This window comes from Pleurodeles waltl, chromosome 1_2, assembly GCF_031143425.1.
Source record: "Pleurodeles waltl isolate 20211129_DDA chromosome 1_2, aPleWal1.hap1.20221129, whole genome shotgun sequence".
NCBI classification, from domain to species: domain Eukaryota; kingdom Metazoa; phylum Chordata; class Amphibia; order Caudata; family Salamandridae; genus Pleurodeles; species Pleurodeles waltl.
The window spans coordinates 961,533,458-961,547,336 of NC_090437.1; the positions used below are offsets into that span (position 1 = coordinate 961,533,458).

Here is a 13,879-nt window from a genome sequence, read left to right on the forward strand (position 1 = left end):
ACTTATGTGAGTGTGAATCAGTATCCCGAGGCGATGGAAAATCAATTGTAACTTGCTCAAGGTCTGTAAAGTGAGGTTTTGGAATACCAATAATCGCCATGAAACATCGTTGTTATTTTTAGTATTACCTTTAAGTGTTTTAGTGTTGTAACTACTTGCGGAGTACTTTTATATTATCTTTAGTCACCACTAAAGCTGTTTCATTGGAGAAGATATTTTGAAACGATAGACTATTATGACGTGTGCCAGTTTTCTTCAACATTATATTTATTTTCTTGGGTAATAGTCAGTATGCATTATTTCAAAGTAAAGAAAATAGTTTGAGTTCTTGTGGTTTATCCTAGGGTGACGGTGTGCTCGCGTTTCCCTGCCCGAAAATACTGCCTGGGTGACTATATCAGTGTGATATGCTCAATTACTGTATTGGAAAAAAATAGTTTCTGATAACAAACAATTAGGTACTCACCTCTAAAGTTACACGCTGTAGAAAGGTCAAATCACAATATAACTTTTGATCCCTTTAGCAGGCCTTTAAGAGTACTGGATCATAACCGAAGACTGTTCCAGCAACAGTTCCCAGTAAAAAAAAAATATGTTTAATTTTCATTGCTTAGTGCTTTGGCATGGGAAAGAGGAGGAAGGACTTGCGATCTAAATTGTGCATGGAGGGGATCACAAAAGTAGGGAGCCTGGGCAGAGGCAGTGAGCATGTGTAGGCTGGTGGTGCCTCTAAGTGCATCTGTTTATCTAGCGGTAAGTGGTGCGGGGAAAGTACCTCTGTGTGGAGAAGCCATAGGGACCATAACAATTCTGTGTGTGCTTGAAGTTGGCATTAGCCTGGAGTGTACAGATGAAGCCCAACAGATAACACAGGACCTGATTATTGCTTTTAATGCACTCCTGATTATACATTATCCAGTACAGTAGATGTAGCTACTTTTAACATCAGCGTGCCCATACCACTTTAGAGTTAGTAGATACTATTAAGCATGCTCCAAAAAGGCCTTGGAAATAACTTCCTGAGAAAGCACTAGTGGCTCGATGTACAAAGGTATTTTGTAGGTGTGGGTGTTATCACTCGGAATTACCTAAGGATTCTGTGAGATCACAAAGAATTATGCTTGAAGAGTAGTTCTACGGTTAGCTCTATTTCTTAGTGCAAAACTGATCCTTCGAACTCAAAATGGATGCAAGGATGCGTTTTATGCTAAGAAATTGCACTAAATGTAACAGAACACGAATAGTGAGCACGAATAGCTGCTGCTGCTTGCTAAATGTGCTCTTGGGCTAGGGTTTTTCCTCTACATACTCTCAGCATTTAGCACAATTTTCTTGGTGCAAAATGCACCCTTGCATCCAAAATGGATGCAAGGATACATGTGTGCACTAATAAATAAGTCTAAGTGCAGCAGTACATGCCTGTTCACACTCGCCAAATGTGCTCTCATGGTAGTATTTTTTCCTCTCAAGTCACAGGAGTAAGAGTAATCACGTATGTATCAATAATTTTGCGTCCAAAGAGTAACGTGGAATTATCATAACTACGCCAGAATTATTGAAATTTTGCCCAGGCCCAGTATTTTTCAGTCAGAAAAGCCTGTAAAAAGTCTACAATGGCAAAACACCTTTAGTCAGTACACAAAAGCCTTTTTGTGAGTGTAAAAAGCCTTTCTAATTTGCAAAATGGCAATTTGCAATTAATCGCAAATAGGAGGGGGCATGAAAAAGTTCACTTTCTACTGTTTGCTAGTTGAAATGAGTCAAGTGATTGTTATAAATTGTTTGTGAGCTCAATCGCAGTAGCCAGCCATTGATGAGTTTCTGACTGCAGTAATTTTGACGTCTCCAAGTTTTTCCATACACTTCACCGTATATTTGGAGGGATGTTCTGCCAAATCCTTTGTATATGAGTGGCTTAGCAGAAAAGAAATGTGATTGGCTGCCATGAGATATCTAAAAGGATTGCAAGATTGGAAGGTAACCAGGGACATTGATATGTAGTGCTTTGCAGACTATTTTAGTGCCTGAACTCTTTTATTGTTTGTCAACCAGGGCAGTGTTCTGAGTTTTATATTGTGTGCTTATAGAATGTCAAACCAGGGGACATCATTGTCTGTTTGGTTGGGCCCCTTGAAGTTTTGCAAAGTCTTTTTTAGATGACACTACAAAGATAGCATTGCAGTAATCGAGCCATAAAGTGTGAACAGTTACTATTCTTTGAGGAAAAATCAGCAGAGGGAGGATTCACAAAGTAGTTAAAAGCTGGAAAAACACGTTTTTATTAGTGATTGCACTTATTTGTTGTCTTAAGGATAGATCATTGTCAAACAATACACAAACATAATCTTGTCTTAATTGGTGTAAATGGTATGTCATGTCCAGCTATGTAAATGGTAAGGGCAAAAAAACTCACTAGACCCAAAAGCAGAATCTCAGTTTTCTGGCCCATAAAGTCTGGCCATGTAAACAGTAAACAAGAAAGATTAACTGGACAGAGAAACAGAACCTAATGTTTGGAGTTGTTGAGTTTCATCCAATGTTTGATATTTTTGAACTTATTCGTCACTCTTTAAATGTCCACAAATCCTGTAAGCTTTAGATTTGATTGGGTATCTTCTGAATACGTTTTCCATTGTGATGAGCTTCTAAGTATGTAATGTGCTTTGTCGTAGAGAGAACTTGGTGGTGTTCTATGAGCTATAAATGGATTTTAGAGCGTTTACCTTCACAATCGGGTGCAGCAGCGAAGTAATATTACCTTCATTTTTGATGGCTCATTGTCTTCAAGGTGACAGGAGACAGTTATTTATTCCCAATTCATCCTCTAGTGACTCTTCAGGATGTTGCTCCTTCCATCTTTTTTTCCTCAATTTAAACAAACATTTGGAGGGAAGAGTTTACCTGTGAAATGTTAGAAAACAAAGGGAGGGACCAATAACCACTTCAGACAAACTTAGATATACACATATTGACTCTGAGGCTGAAAGGCTCCTCCTGGACATAGTTGAGTACTCCTGATGTCTAACCAGGAGACTCACCTCTTATCATCTTCAGCAGTTGGCTGTCTTTTTCAGAAGCTGAACCAGATGATTTTCATCAAGGTGATGGAGTGGATAAGCTTGGTTGGTATCAATCAATGACAAAGGATATGGTTGTACACCCATTAAGTCCACTGAGGAAACCAAAACACACAGCAAATTGTTTACCTAAACCTGCACAGTCAAAATTGTTCAATGCATCACACCTGTGTCTAAAAAGTGAATTGCATAAACTTTATAAAAAATTAGATAGAAATATCATCTCTATAAAGACAGAAGGAGTTCACAAATTATTATAAATCGATGATAAAGGGGGAAAAGTATGTTTTACTTTTAAGGTTAGAGAATTATGTCAGAAGTAACTCAAAGAGGAAAACTAAGAAAATTGTGATATCTGGTTAACTATTACTGTGCGTGGTATCTGTGAGAAAGTCATCCTTTTAGCATGTTCATCCCATTTTCCTCTGACTGATACTGGTGGTAACTGACCATGACTGTGCCCTGGGCTCTGCTAACCAGGCCCAGGACCAGTGCTCTGATCCAAAGGTATATGTAAAATGGTACAATTACAATTGGCAATGACAGACTCCTCTAAGTCCCTAGTATATAATGAGGAAAGAGGGATTCAAACTACCTGTAAGTCCCTAGTACATAATAGGGCAGGAAAGTTTAGAGGCCCAGTAGATTTCCTGCACTGGAGTTTGCACTGCTGTACTGACTGCTGTCATTTGTAAAGGCAGCCCTACCTTGCCGGCTGTGTTTATAAAGTAAAATGTGTGCAAATTCGACTGTGGAATTTTCACATATAAGTCACCCCTAAGGGCTCCCTTAGGTGCCCCAGGGGTGGGATGCTATGTAGTTATAATGGAGTGCATCCAGTGGGTGTTTAAGGATTGGCCAGGTGCATTGTGGGAGTTATAGTCCTAAACTACCAAGGACCATCTCAGAGCTTCTAGACCCATGATTTGTGTAAGCAGGGATATTATTAAAGATGTTTTTTATGCCCTAGTGAGGGAAAAACTGCCCATTTCAGTCCTCTACATTGTAGATACTTAGCTCCAGAGGCTAACATTGGAATATTTAATATAAAAGCATAAATATTACAAAGAAGGAGCTAAGTATGTAATACAAGGACTCAAAATATTGGTAATGATAAATCAAACAAGTTGTCACTGTTGAATCTATCATAACTAATACAGAAAATAAGTTAAAGGACGTTCTTTTCTGTAAGCCAAAATCCAGCCTTCTAGTGGCCTCTCCTGTTTGGTCAGCCTTAACAGGATTAGCCAGGCTGCTTTGATGAGGTGGTAAGTGGTCTGCACTGAGCAGAGGTTATCTGATGGGGGAGTTCTGCAGCTGCAGAGGCCAGGCCAGGCCAGGAAGAGGGTTGGGTAAGTCAAATTGGACTTCAAAGGAAACAGGACCGTAAGGGATGCCAGCCAAGCCTGCCCTCTCACCATGTGCTCCACAGACAGATAGCAGGCCCAGGAAAGGAATTTGCAGATGACCTAAAGGGGGAGTGTTGATAGAACTGAGCCACACCAGTAGGTTGGTAGCGCAGTGCTTTGTGGTGCAAGAAAATGCCACACTTATGAGCAAGCTGCCATGACTTTGCGTGGCACCCTGCAACTCATTAGACAGGGGTGCACCCCTGCTTGTCCCCCAAGATGATTGTATATGTTAGAAATGGGGTCTCTGGTTGGTAGTCAGGTTAGGCCCTTTCCGAGCAAGGACCGTCACTCTAGTCAGGGTAAAGGAGAATCACACTCAGTTAACTCCCGCTCACCCCCTTGGTAGCTTGGCACGAGCAGGTAGGCTTAACTTCAAAGACCAGGTGTAAAGTATTTGTATCCACACACACAGTAATATAGTACAAACACCACAAAATGACTCAACATAGGTTTAGAAAAATAGCCAATATTTATCTAAACAAAACCAGACCAAAATGACAAAAATTTGACATACACAAGTCAAGTTCTGAATTTTTAAATATTAAACTCAAAAATAGTGCTTAGAAACACAAAATGCTTCGATGAGGTGATAACACGGCATCATGATGGAGTCATTCCCAACAATCCAATGCCAACGGCACCGGGTACGGAGTCACGCAGACCCCCAGGTAAGTACCTTTGTAAAATGTGAAAACAAGCTGGTGCGCGAAGTCGGGGATCGCGGTGTCGCTGGATCCGAGGTGGCGTTGGTTGGGTTGTTAAGGGGCGAAGGAGTGGAGGCGTCACAAAGAGGCTTTGGGTCCTTGCTGCGGTGCGGTGGAGGTGAGGCGTTGTTGATGCGAATTGTTGAATCCGCGTACTTCGGGCGGAGTCAATATCCAGCGGTCACGACATGGGGCGGCGACTTCCACAGAGTTGCAGACTTTGGTGGGCTGCAGCGATGTCGGGCCTGCGAGGGTTGTCGCAGTCCAGCGAGGACCACGGAGTCAGTTGCAGGTGGTTTCACTGGATTCGGCAGCGGCACGGGTCCGGCGCCGGTCCGGAGTCATCCGAAGTCGGTTTTCTTGGATATTCATCAGCTTCGCCTTTCAGGGGCCCAGGGACTGGATAGGGCGCCACTTGTCAGGGCAGGAGTCTCAGCATAGAGTTCAGGTGTTGGTAGGGGAAGTCTTTGATGGACCTGAGACTTCAGAACAGGGGGCATCACAAGGAGGCGTTGGGTCCCTGCTGCAGAGGTGATGAGGCGTCGATGCGATGGCGGGGCTGCAGCGGTGTCAGGCCTGCGAGGGTCGTCGCACTCCAGCGAGGACCACAGCTTCGGTTGCATGCGGCGTCACGGGATTCGACAACAGCGTCGGTTGGGAGGCGTCTAAAGTCGGTTTCCTTGGTTTTTCACCAGCTTCTCCTTTCAAGGGCCCAGGGACAGGGCAGGAATCTCAGCAGAGAGTTTAGGTGCTGGAAGAAGAAGTCTTTGTTGGCCCTGAGACTTCAGAACAGGGGGCAAGCTCAGTCAAATCCCTTGGAGATTTTTCTCAAGCAGGAATATCCCAAAACGTCCAGTCTTTGTCCCCTTTCACAGGCAGAAACAGCAACTGCAGGATATCCCAACAAAGCACAGTCACAGGCAGGGGCAGCACTTCTCCTCAGCTCTTCTCCTTGGCAGAGGTTCCTCTTTATTCCAGAAGTGATCTAATTTTCATGGGTTTTGGGTGCCCTTCTTATATCTCTTTCTGCCTTTGAAGTAGGACTACTTAAAATATGTCCCAGGCCTGCCATAGCAGCCCGTGTGCGGTGTTAAACTGTTGATTCGACTTGGCAAAATAAACCTTTTTCCAGGCCTAAACTTCAATTTTTAATACACATCAGACACCCATAGGGTAGGCCCTAAACAGCCCATATTTAAAAATAAATGGGCATGTACTTTTCAGTTTTACATGTCCCGGTAGAGAAAAATGCACACATTTGTTTTTCATTATTGGGAGGCCTACCCTCCGATAGGATAACATTGGGGTACCTTATTACAGTTACAGTGATACATTTTTACTTGGCAGTAGGTGGAAGTGTCATGTTTGGGCTCTCAGGAATTCTAATTTTTAAATCATCTCTAATGGTAAAATCTGATTCACAGTCACAGTTCTGAAAATGCCATCTTCAGAAAGTTGGCATTTTCTTGTGCTAACTATTTGATGCCTGCAGCCTGTTCTGGGTCACATGGCTAGGTGTAGTTGGCAGTTGGTCTTTGTGAATTCCTCCCTTACTGCCATACAATAGGGGGATGAATGTTGGCAGAATGGGGGAGGAGTTATGGACAGCCCCACTTGCACTTCAAAGCAGCTCCCTCAGCCCACACACAAAGAACTTCACAATAGCCTTTTGTGCCCTGAGACATCCTGGGACCAGGGCAGGAAGGCAGAAGATTCCAGACACTTCTGTGTTTGGAGAGGGCAACTTCTGAAGTTGGCACTAGGGATCAAATTAGGACCCTAAGACCAACACTTCAGTTCACTTCAGGACTTGTGGAGGACTCTCTGACGACTGCCCTGATGTCTGTGGCATGCTGTGTACTTCAAAGAAATGCCCCACTACACCAAGAGGACTGTCTTGCTGCCTGATGTCTTCCTTGTGGCCTCTGAGAATTACCCTACTGCTTGAGACCTGCTTCTTTGCTTGATCCCAACTTTGTCCAACGGCTCCACGATGATGACGCTTTTTACTTGGACACCATTGGTGGCCTTACCCCGCTGAACTTTGTCTTCTTAGACATTATTCTTCCAAATTCAAAAGTAAGAAAGTAAAGCCAAATCCACTTTCGGTATCCGAATCGTGCTCCATTGTGGATGGCCACATCATTCAACGTTGTCCTGGTCTTGCACAACTAGATGTCTGCTGTTGGGGCTTTAATTGTTCTGTCCCTATTTCTTTCTCAGTTAGTGTGGGACTTTTCTTGTGTTGTCTTGTGGTTTCACTTTATTTTAAGTACTGTCTAAACACTTTACACATTTCCTCTAAGTTAAACCTGAGTGCTTTTGTGCCAAGTTACCAGAGGGTTAAACATAGGCTAATTTAGTGACTTTTGTGTGGTTCACTCTGCTTAGGTATTAATGAACAAACCAATGATTTTACCCTTGTGTCATAAGTATTTAAAACATTTATTTTTTAAATATGGTACTCTCTCATGGAAAGATGCATTGCATCTTCTAGCAAATATGCACTTTTTAGATGTGGCAATGGCCTGATATCAAATTTCTGTAAAGAAAGTACTGTTTGGATTTTTAGTCAGGAAGGAGTAGACCCATCTGAGTGCGTGCCCTTGGATTCTGATGCCCTGCAGGCGTGGGATGAGCATAGTGTTGGAGCAGCTGCAAAGACGGAGCTGGGGACAAAAGAGAATGCACACAACGTGTAAAAGCTCAGCAATCTGATAAATCCAGAGACTGAAAGCCTAGAAAGTCTTGAAAAAGTTGTTGCTTTTTGAGGTTGACATTGTATTCCTTTTAAAAATGTATACAGTACTTCTTCAGAGTGGTATTTGTATGTTTGCAGTTATGACCTCATGAGAGTGACATCCCTGCCGGATGAGACTATGAGGCCTCGATTGCTAGAGTGAAAGAAGCTAGAACAATCTACTGAAATATTTGAGCAGTTGCCTCCTTTGCTGTTGTGTGGTACAGCATTTTGTAGTCAGCAAGACCTAAAACTTCCATATGCCATGGTCGTCTTATTCAAATACGTTATAGTGCATACAAAATTGACCACCTGCTCTACCAAGGACAGTGGTGACCAGTGTAATGAGATCTAACTACAAGCCAGAATGTGGAGGTGGATTGGTTTGGTAGGGGCACTGAAAACGAAACATGAAACAGATGTTGTGCTAAGAGCTTTTGTCCCTGGTTCTCCATAAGTGTTTTTCCAATGCCATTTAGTTAACGATTACCTGTTATAACGCTGGATTTAGCAATATATAGTACGCTTATAAAGGCTGATGTACAAGGCGATTTCAGTTGCTGATTGGTTGCTCCCCAGGGAGTCCCTGAAAGTGTGCAGTCAGAGCATTGATTTTGTAAAGTTGAGCTGTCAAGCTCAGGTGGATCCGTGCTTGGCTTAAAGAGACGGACTGGGATTTATTGTTTGAGACGTGGCACCAGTTTCAGACTATAAATGTGGACTGCTGAAATCAGAAGAGGGGCGTACAGGAAATCACTAATGCATCTTTGAGAGAACCATGTCTGCTCTATTGAGGCAAGTAATTTATCCTTACATTTGCTTTTCAAACACCACTGAACTCGAACTGTGAACCTTTATGTAGGTGGAAAAGTGCATTGCCTTAAAAGACAATTGCAGACATTCCAGACCTCATTTCGTAATGGCTTAGAATATAACTGTGGTTGATTATGGTAAATACCGTCTATGGTAATGTACCACCATTTTAGAGCATCCATTTAGTGACAGATTCAGTGATATATGCCAGAACAATTTTTAACACTTCTCAGGTTTACCCAACTGTAGATATAATGGTAACTCTTACCAGGTGTCGTAATTGCACCCCCACCTGAATTGAGCATCACAAGTACCGTACAGCCACACGTACACGTACCGCCAGAACTTCGTTGTTATTCTGACTTACATTTATATCCTCTGTGGGCTGGTGCTAAACAATCTGAATAGCACAACCAAGGATGGAATGTTGATATAGTAGTGTCTGTGACTATCATTATGACACCTCGTTCCTAGCATAATGTTGACATGAGCATTTCACGAGTATTTACTTTCCTCTCCACTAAGGCGCCCGTGTCTGATAAAAACACAAGAGTTCTGTGTAAGATGTTTTGCAACTTCACTTTCTGATGGTGTTTGGGTCCGTATGCAACGGTCACAGTTAGTGCTTCCTCTTGTTCCCACGGCCAGTTTAGTGGCCCTTTCTCTTCTCCTGGTCCTGTCCGGCTTTAGCTGGTCCTTTCCTTTCTCTTTCTAGCAGCCCCCTTGTATTGGCTTTGTCCCAGTCTTTCCTTCAGTCCTGCAAAAAGAATGACCTACCCTTCCACCATATCATCTACTTTTCATGTCCTGGATGTTGCATCCTCTGACCTTGTCTACTGCTTTCTTTGGTGCCACCTGCCCTTATCCAGTTGTCTTCGTCTTGCCAAGTGTAACTAGCATCATGCCCAAGCCCAATGCATCTCCTGTTCAGGCAGCCATCACCCAATTTCCTCCTTTTGCTTCTCCTGCCTAGTGCACTGTCTGGTAGAACTTGCAAGTGTTCACCCTCCTGAGTCCTGCAAGTTCCTTTTCTGGTCCAGCCAGCAGCTTCTCCCTCAGCAGTCCTATTCTCCATGCTCAGTGCTTCCACTGATCTAATCCCCTACTACTCCAGCAGCTCAACTGGTGCTTTCTTCTGATACCTCAGGGTTCCTAGCTGTAGTCTTTTTTTTGTGTCCTGCCCAGTGCATTCTATATGATAACCTTCGTGATTCCAGTGCCCACTTTCTTTGTTTACTTCAGGGTGGCGTTTGAGCCTTCACCAGAAGTTGCATCTGGAGTTTCCCCTGTATCACATGCCCTCATTTCAGAGGTCTGCATACTTCAGATCTCATTGGTGTTTACTCCAATCATGCTTGACTCTTGTCTCTCAAAGGGACTGCTTCTTCTGATACTGAACAGCATTTTCCTTCTCACGGCCTCATCAAGTTCCCCCTGACAAACACTTTAGATATCTGTTTTTCCATCTCTTGCCTGCATCCCACACCTGGGCATTCACACTCTGTCAGTTTCTATGGGCCACAATTTGTACTTCATGCGATGCACAATACCCAACCTCTGTCAGTCCTCTTCCTCCAGTCTTGCTTTGTGTTCCTTCCGTCACCTGCCATCCCTACAGAATCCACATTTCTCCAGCCCTATTATTTACTCCTGTCCTTCTTCCTACAGTACTTGTCATTGCCCTTACAACAGTTGCCTTGTATGTTCCAACTTTTGCCATTGTGCAGCCTTCAATTTATCTCTCATTTATCACTTGTGAGGTCAGAAAAAGAGAATGAGGAAAGCAAAGAGTCTGGGGATGACCCTGCAGAAAGGCCATTTCCAACAGCCAGTACATGGGAGAAGGTGGGCCACAAGGTCATACGAAGAGCCCCCTTCAGAAGGGCACTGAATGTATGGGATTTGAGGCTTTTTTGGAATTTAGACTCCATTATGTCCATGACACAGTGGCGGGAGGGGGGGTGTTGTGGAGGCAGGTGCTTTGTACCCAAGGGACACTTTTATTGCCTTTCAGGAAGCACAAGATACTTTTGGGATAGGTCTGCACCATTTTTTACAGTATGCAAAATTGGAAAGTGTGGCGAGGGAGATCTGGGTGGGTTTCCCTGTGGCACCCCGAACCTCTTCGGTTATGGAGGGCCTCCTCTATTGGGAAGAAGAAAGACACTTAACCACTCTCTTCTACAAAGCCCTTCAATCTGACATGACAATATGCCAGTACCCCACATGAAAAACATGGGAGAGGAAATTGGGTACACCTATAATGGATTCGGACTGGGTGAGAGAATTTGGTCTAGTCTGTACTGTGTCCTGTAACAATAGATTTAAACTTTTGTATTTTCACTACCTACATTGTACATATGTCACTCCACAAGGACAAAAGAAAATAGACCCTACTAGGTGGGCCACGTGCCCAAGCTGTGGAGGTGCCGATGCACATGGCGTGGGGTTGCGCGCAGTTCCGGGTTTACTGGGGAGAAGTTGTGACATGTATTGTGCTGGCCATAGGAATGCATTTTCCCTTGAATGTTATGATGGTGAGTGATCAGGGCAGTACCAATGACCAGATACTATCACTGAATATATTGATTGGACAGCTAGACTTACCTCATGCTGTGCCATTAGCTGGCATCGTGAGTCTGAGCAAGTGGAAGGAAAGGGGGGGGTGGCGGGGGGAGAGCAAGCAGCGCTGGGAATAGCTGAGTAAATATATTTATATCCCATGCCCGGCTTTTAAAAGCACATTCTACATGTAGGAGCTGCATGTCCTGAAGTTCTACCCTACTCCGAAATGCAGGCAGGGATGCCCTGCACAAGTGTCCTGAAATGCCGGCTAAATTATCAGGGAGAGGAAATATGTTTCCAGACCTGAACTGATAAAAACTTAGAACACCTGTTCATTATTGCATTTGTATCGAGAGAAAAAAACCTCGCGGACACCCCTTCCTCCTCAGCAATATTGTATTGTATATTATCAAGTCTCACCTGCATTCCCCTATTTTAACCTACTTATTCCTACAACCAGCAGCCATCCACCAACCCATCATCCATCCATCCATCATCCCACCAATGCACCACATCCATCCATCCACCAACCCACCCACCCATTCATCCATGCATGCATCCATCCACCCATCCATCCTATTTCTGGTTATAGATGGAGTGGCAGTATCCAGGACTCAAATTATACTCTTCCTGTGGCCCTTTCTTTTCACACACAGCAGTGTGTTTAGTACAAAGGACACACCACCAGGAAGCCCTGGATTTCCTGTTCTTCACTTCTTCACAATTGCAACAGCAGATGGCTGTTTAGCTTCCTGCAGGATGATTTAGTTTTTACAGCACTGAGCTCATTTTTGCATAGTACCTATTTGTCTGTAAGCTTTGCAGCCACAAAATTAACATATGGAGACTGAACTCTTTTAAAGCCCGCCTACGTAAATCATGTGTAAATACAACGTATTGCTACAGAGATTAGTGTATAAGGATAGGCATGTTTTTGAAAGACAATAGACATTAACATCAATAGTCCAATGCAATCCTGACCCTTTGTTGAGATACTACTATTCATATGAAAAGTGAAAAGCGGCCTGGTGGCCTAATGTTGGTTGAGTAGTGTTCCCCTGACACCCTTGCAGAGAAAATAGGCCATTAAAACAGCAAGACTCACCTTCATTAAAATCCAACATAAGTAACACAAACAATGTATTTTCTATTTGTTTTGCCAAAGGAAACAGGCAACAAGTTAGTCTAGTAGAGAGGATTTGTCTTAAGGGACTCAATACTTGTGGCATGCAACAGTCTTCATGCCTTTTTCCAGCTTGATGGACAGCTTTCCAAAAGGCCCCCAAAGTGTTCCTCATGCAGAGTAATATGAGCACCTCTCCACCCAACAAAGAAGCACTTACTTTACATAATTAAGAGGAAGTACCCTTGTTTGGTGGAGATTTAACTCCTTGTAGTGCTGCCTTCTGCTATATACGAGGACTCATGTTGACTCCGATTTCAGTATTAAGACGCTCGAGGAGCAATCCCATTGCCAAAATTACACCACACAATGTCACTGGAGACATCACATTGTGGCCCTTTATGCAGCCATAATATAGAATATGCACTAGACAATTACTCAAAGAGGTGACACTTACTAATTAGCCAGTACTCCGGTTGGGTAGACAGTTTGCAAAAAAGTGTGGGCAATCCTTGGATAATTAAGCAGGTGAAGATTCATTCTGGCACCGATGTGCGTTTCACAGAAATTAAACCTCAATGGGAAGCACTTACAAATATAATCATAGCAGGTGTCCCAGTTGAAAGCTCTGCTTCTGTAGAGGACAAATTCCCCTAACACCTTGAACTAATCCAAGGTAAAGCAAGCATGCTTCCTTCCCACTTATATACATGGCTAGTCCCTGGGAAATGCGGTCCCTAGGGCCAGAATTCGGTCCGGGGAAGGGGGCTGCATGTCCCCCTGCCCATTTACATTAAGGCCAGGACCCAGGACCTGGGGACTCCGGTGACGTATTAGAGCCTGAAGAGGGGGGACCACGTGCCCCACTTCCCCTTCTAAATAAGGCTGGGCCCTGGAAGGTTGGGTCCTCGGGGACAAATATTGGCCCTGGGCAGGTTTATTTTTTATAATAAGGCTCGACACTGAGAGAAGGGGACCCCGGGGCTGAAATGTGGTGCAGGGAGGGGGCCATGTACCCCATTCCTAAAATAATATGGTGGGCACGGGGTATGGCATCCCCGGGGCTTTAATCGGCCCAAAAAGTGGGATGCATGCTTCCCTCCCAGGGTGGCTGCCTTTGGGGGATTGGCCACAGGTCTTGGCCATAGACCAGACAATGTAGGCAGCGTCCTGCCAGGCACAGCCAAAGGTCATGGAAGGAATGGGATCTGCTGCATGCGGGTTGTTGGCTGTGTGGGCTGGCTGCAGGCAGCAATGCATGGCATGGGGTTGGCTGCATGCAGGAGCGGCCACGTCCTGCCCCCAAGCACCCTCTGCCATAAAAAATAAAGTGGAAATTCACTGGAAAGAACAAAGGGCACAGGGCTGTTATAGTTAGGAAATAGAATTTTAAAAACCTTTGGAATTCACTAAAAAAACAAATGTTACAGGGATGTTATAGTTAG

At 43.9% G+C, this 13,879-nt stretch overlaps 1 protein-coding gene across 1 annotated transcript in view; it reads left to right on the forward strand.

Annotated features, from left to right (window-relative positions):
- The window catches only part of LOC138246379 (cyclic nucleotide-binding domain-containing protein 2-like), a 1,069,494-nt gene that overhangs the window by 272,070 nt on the left and 783,545 nt on the right, over window positions 1-13,879 (forward strand). The gene's annotated exons all lie outside the window — the stretch shown is intronic.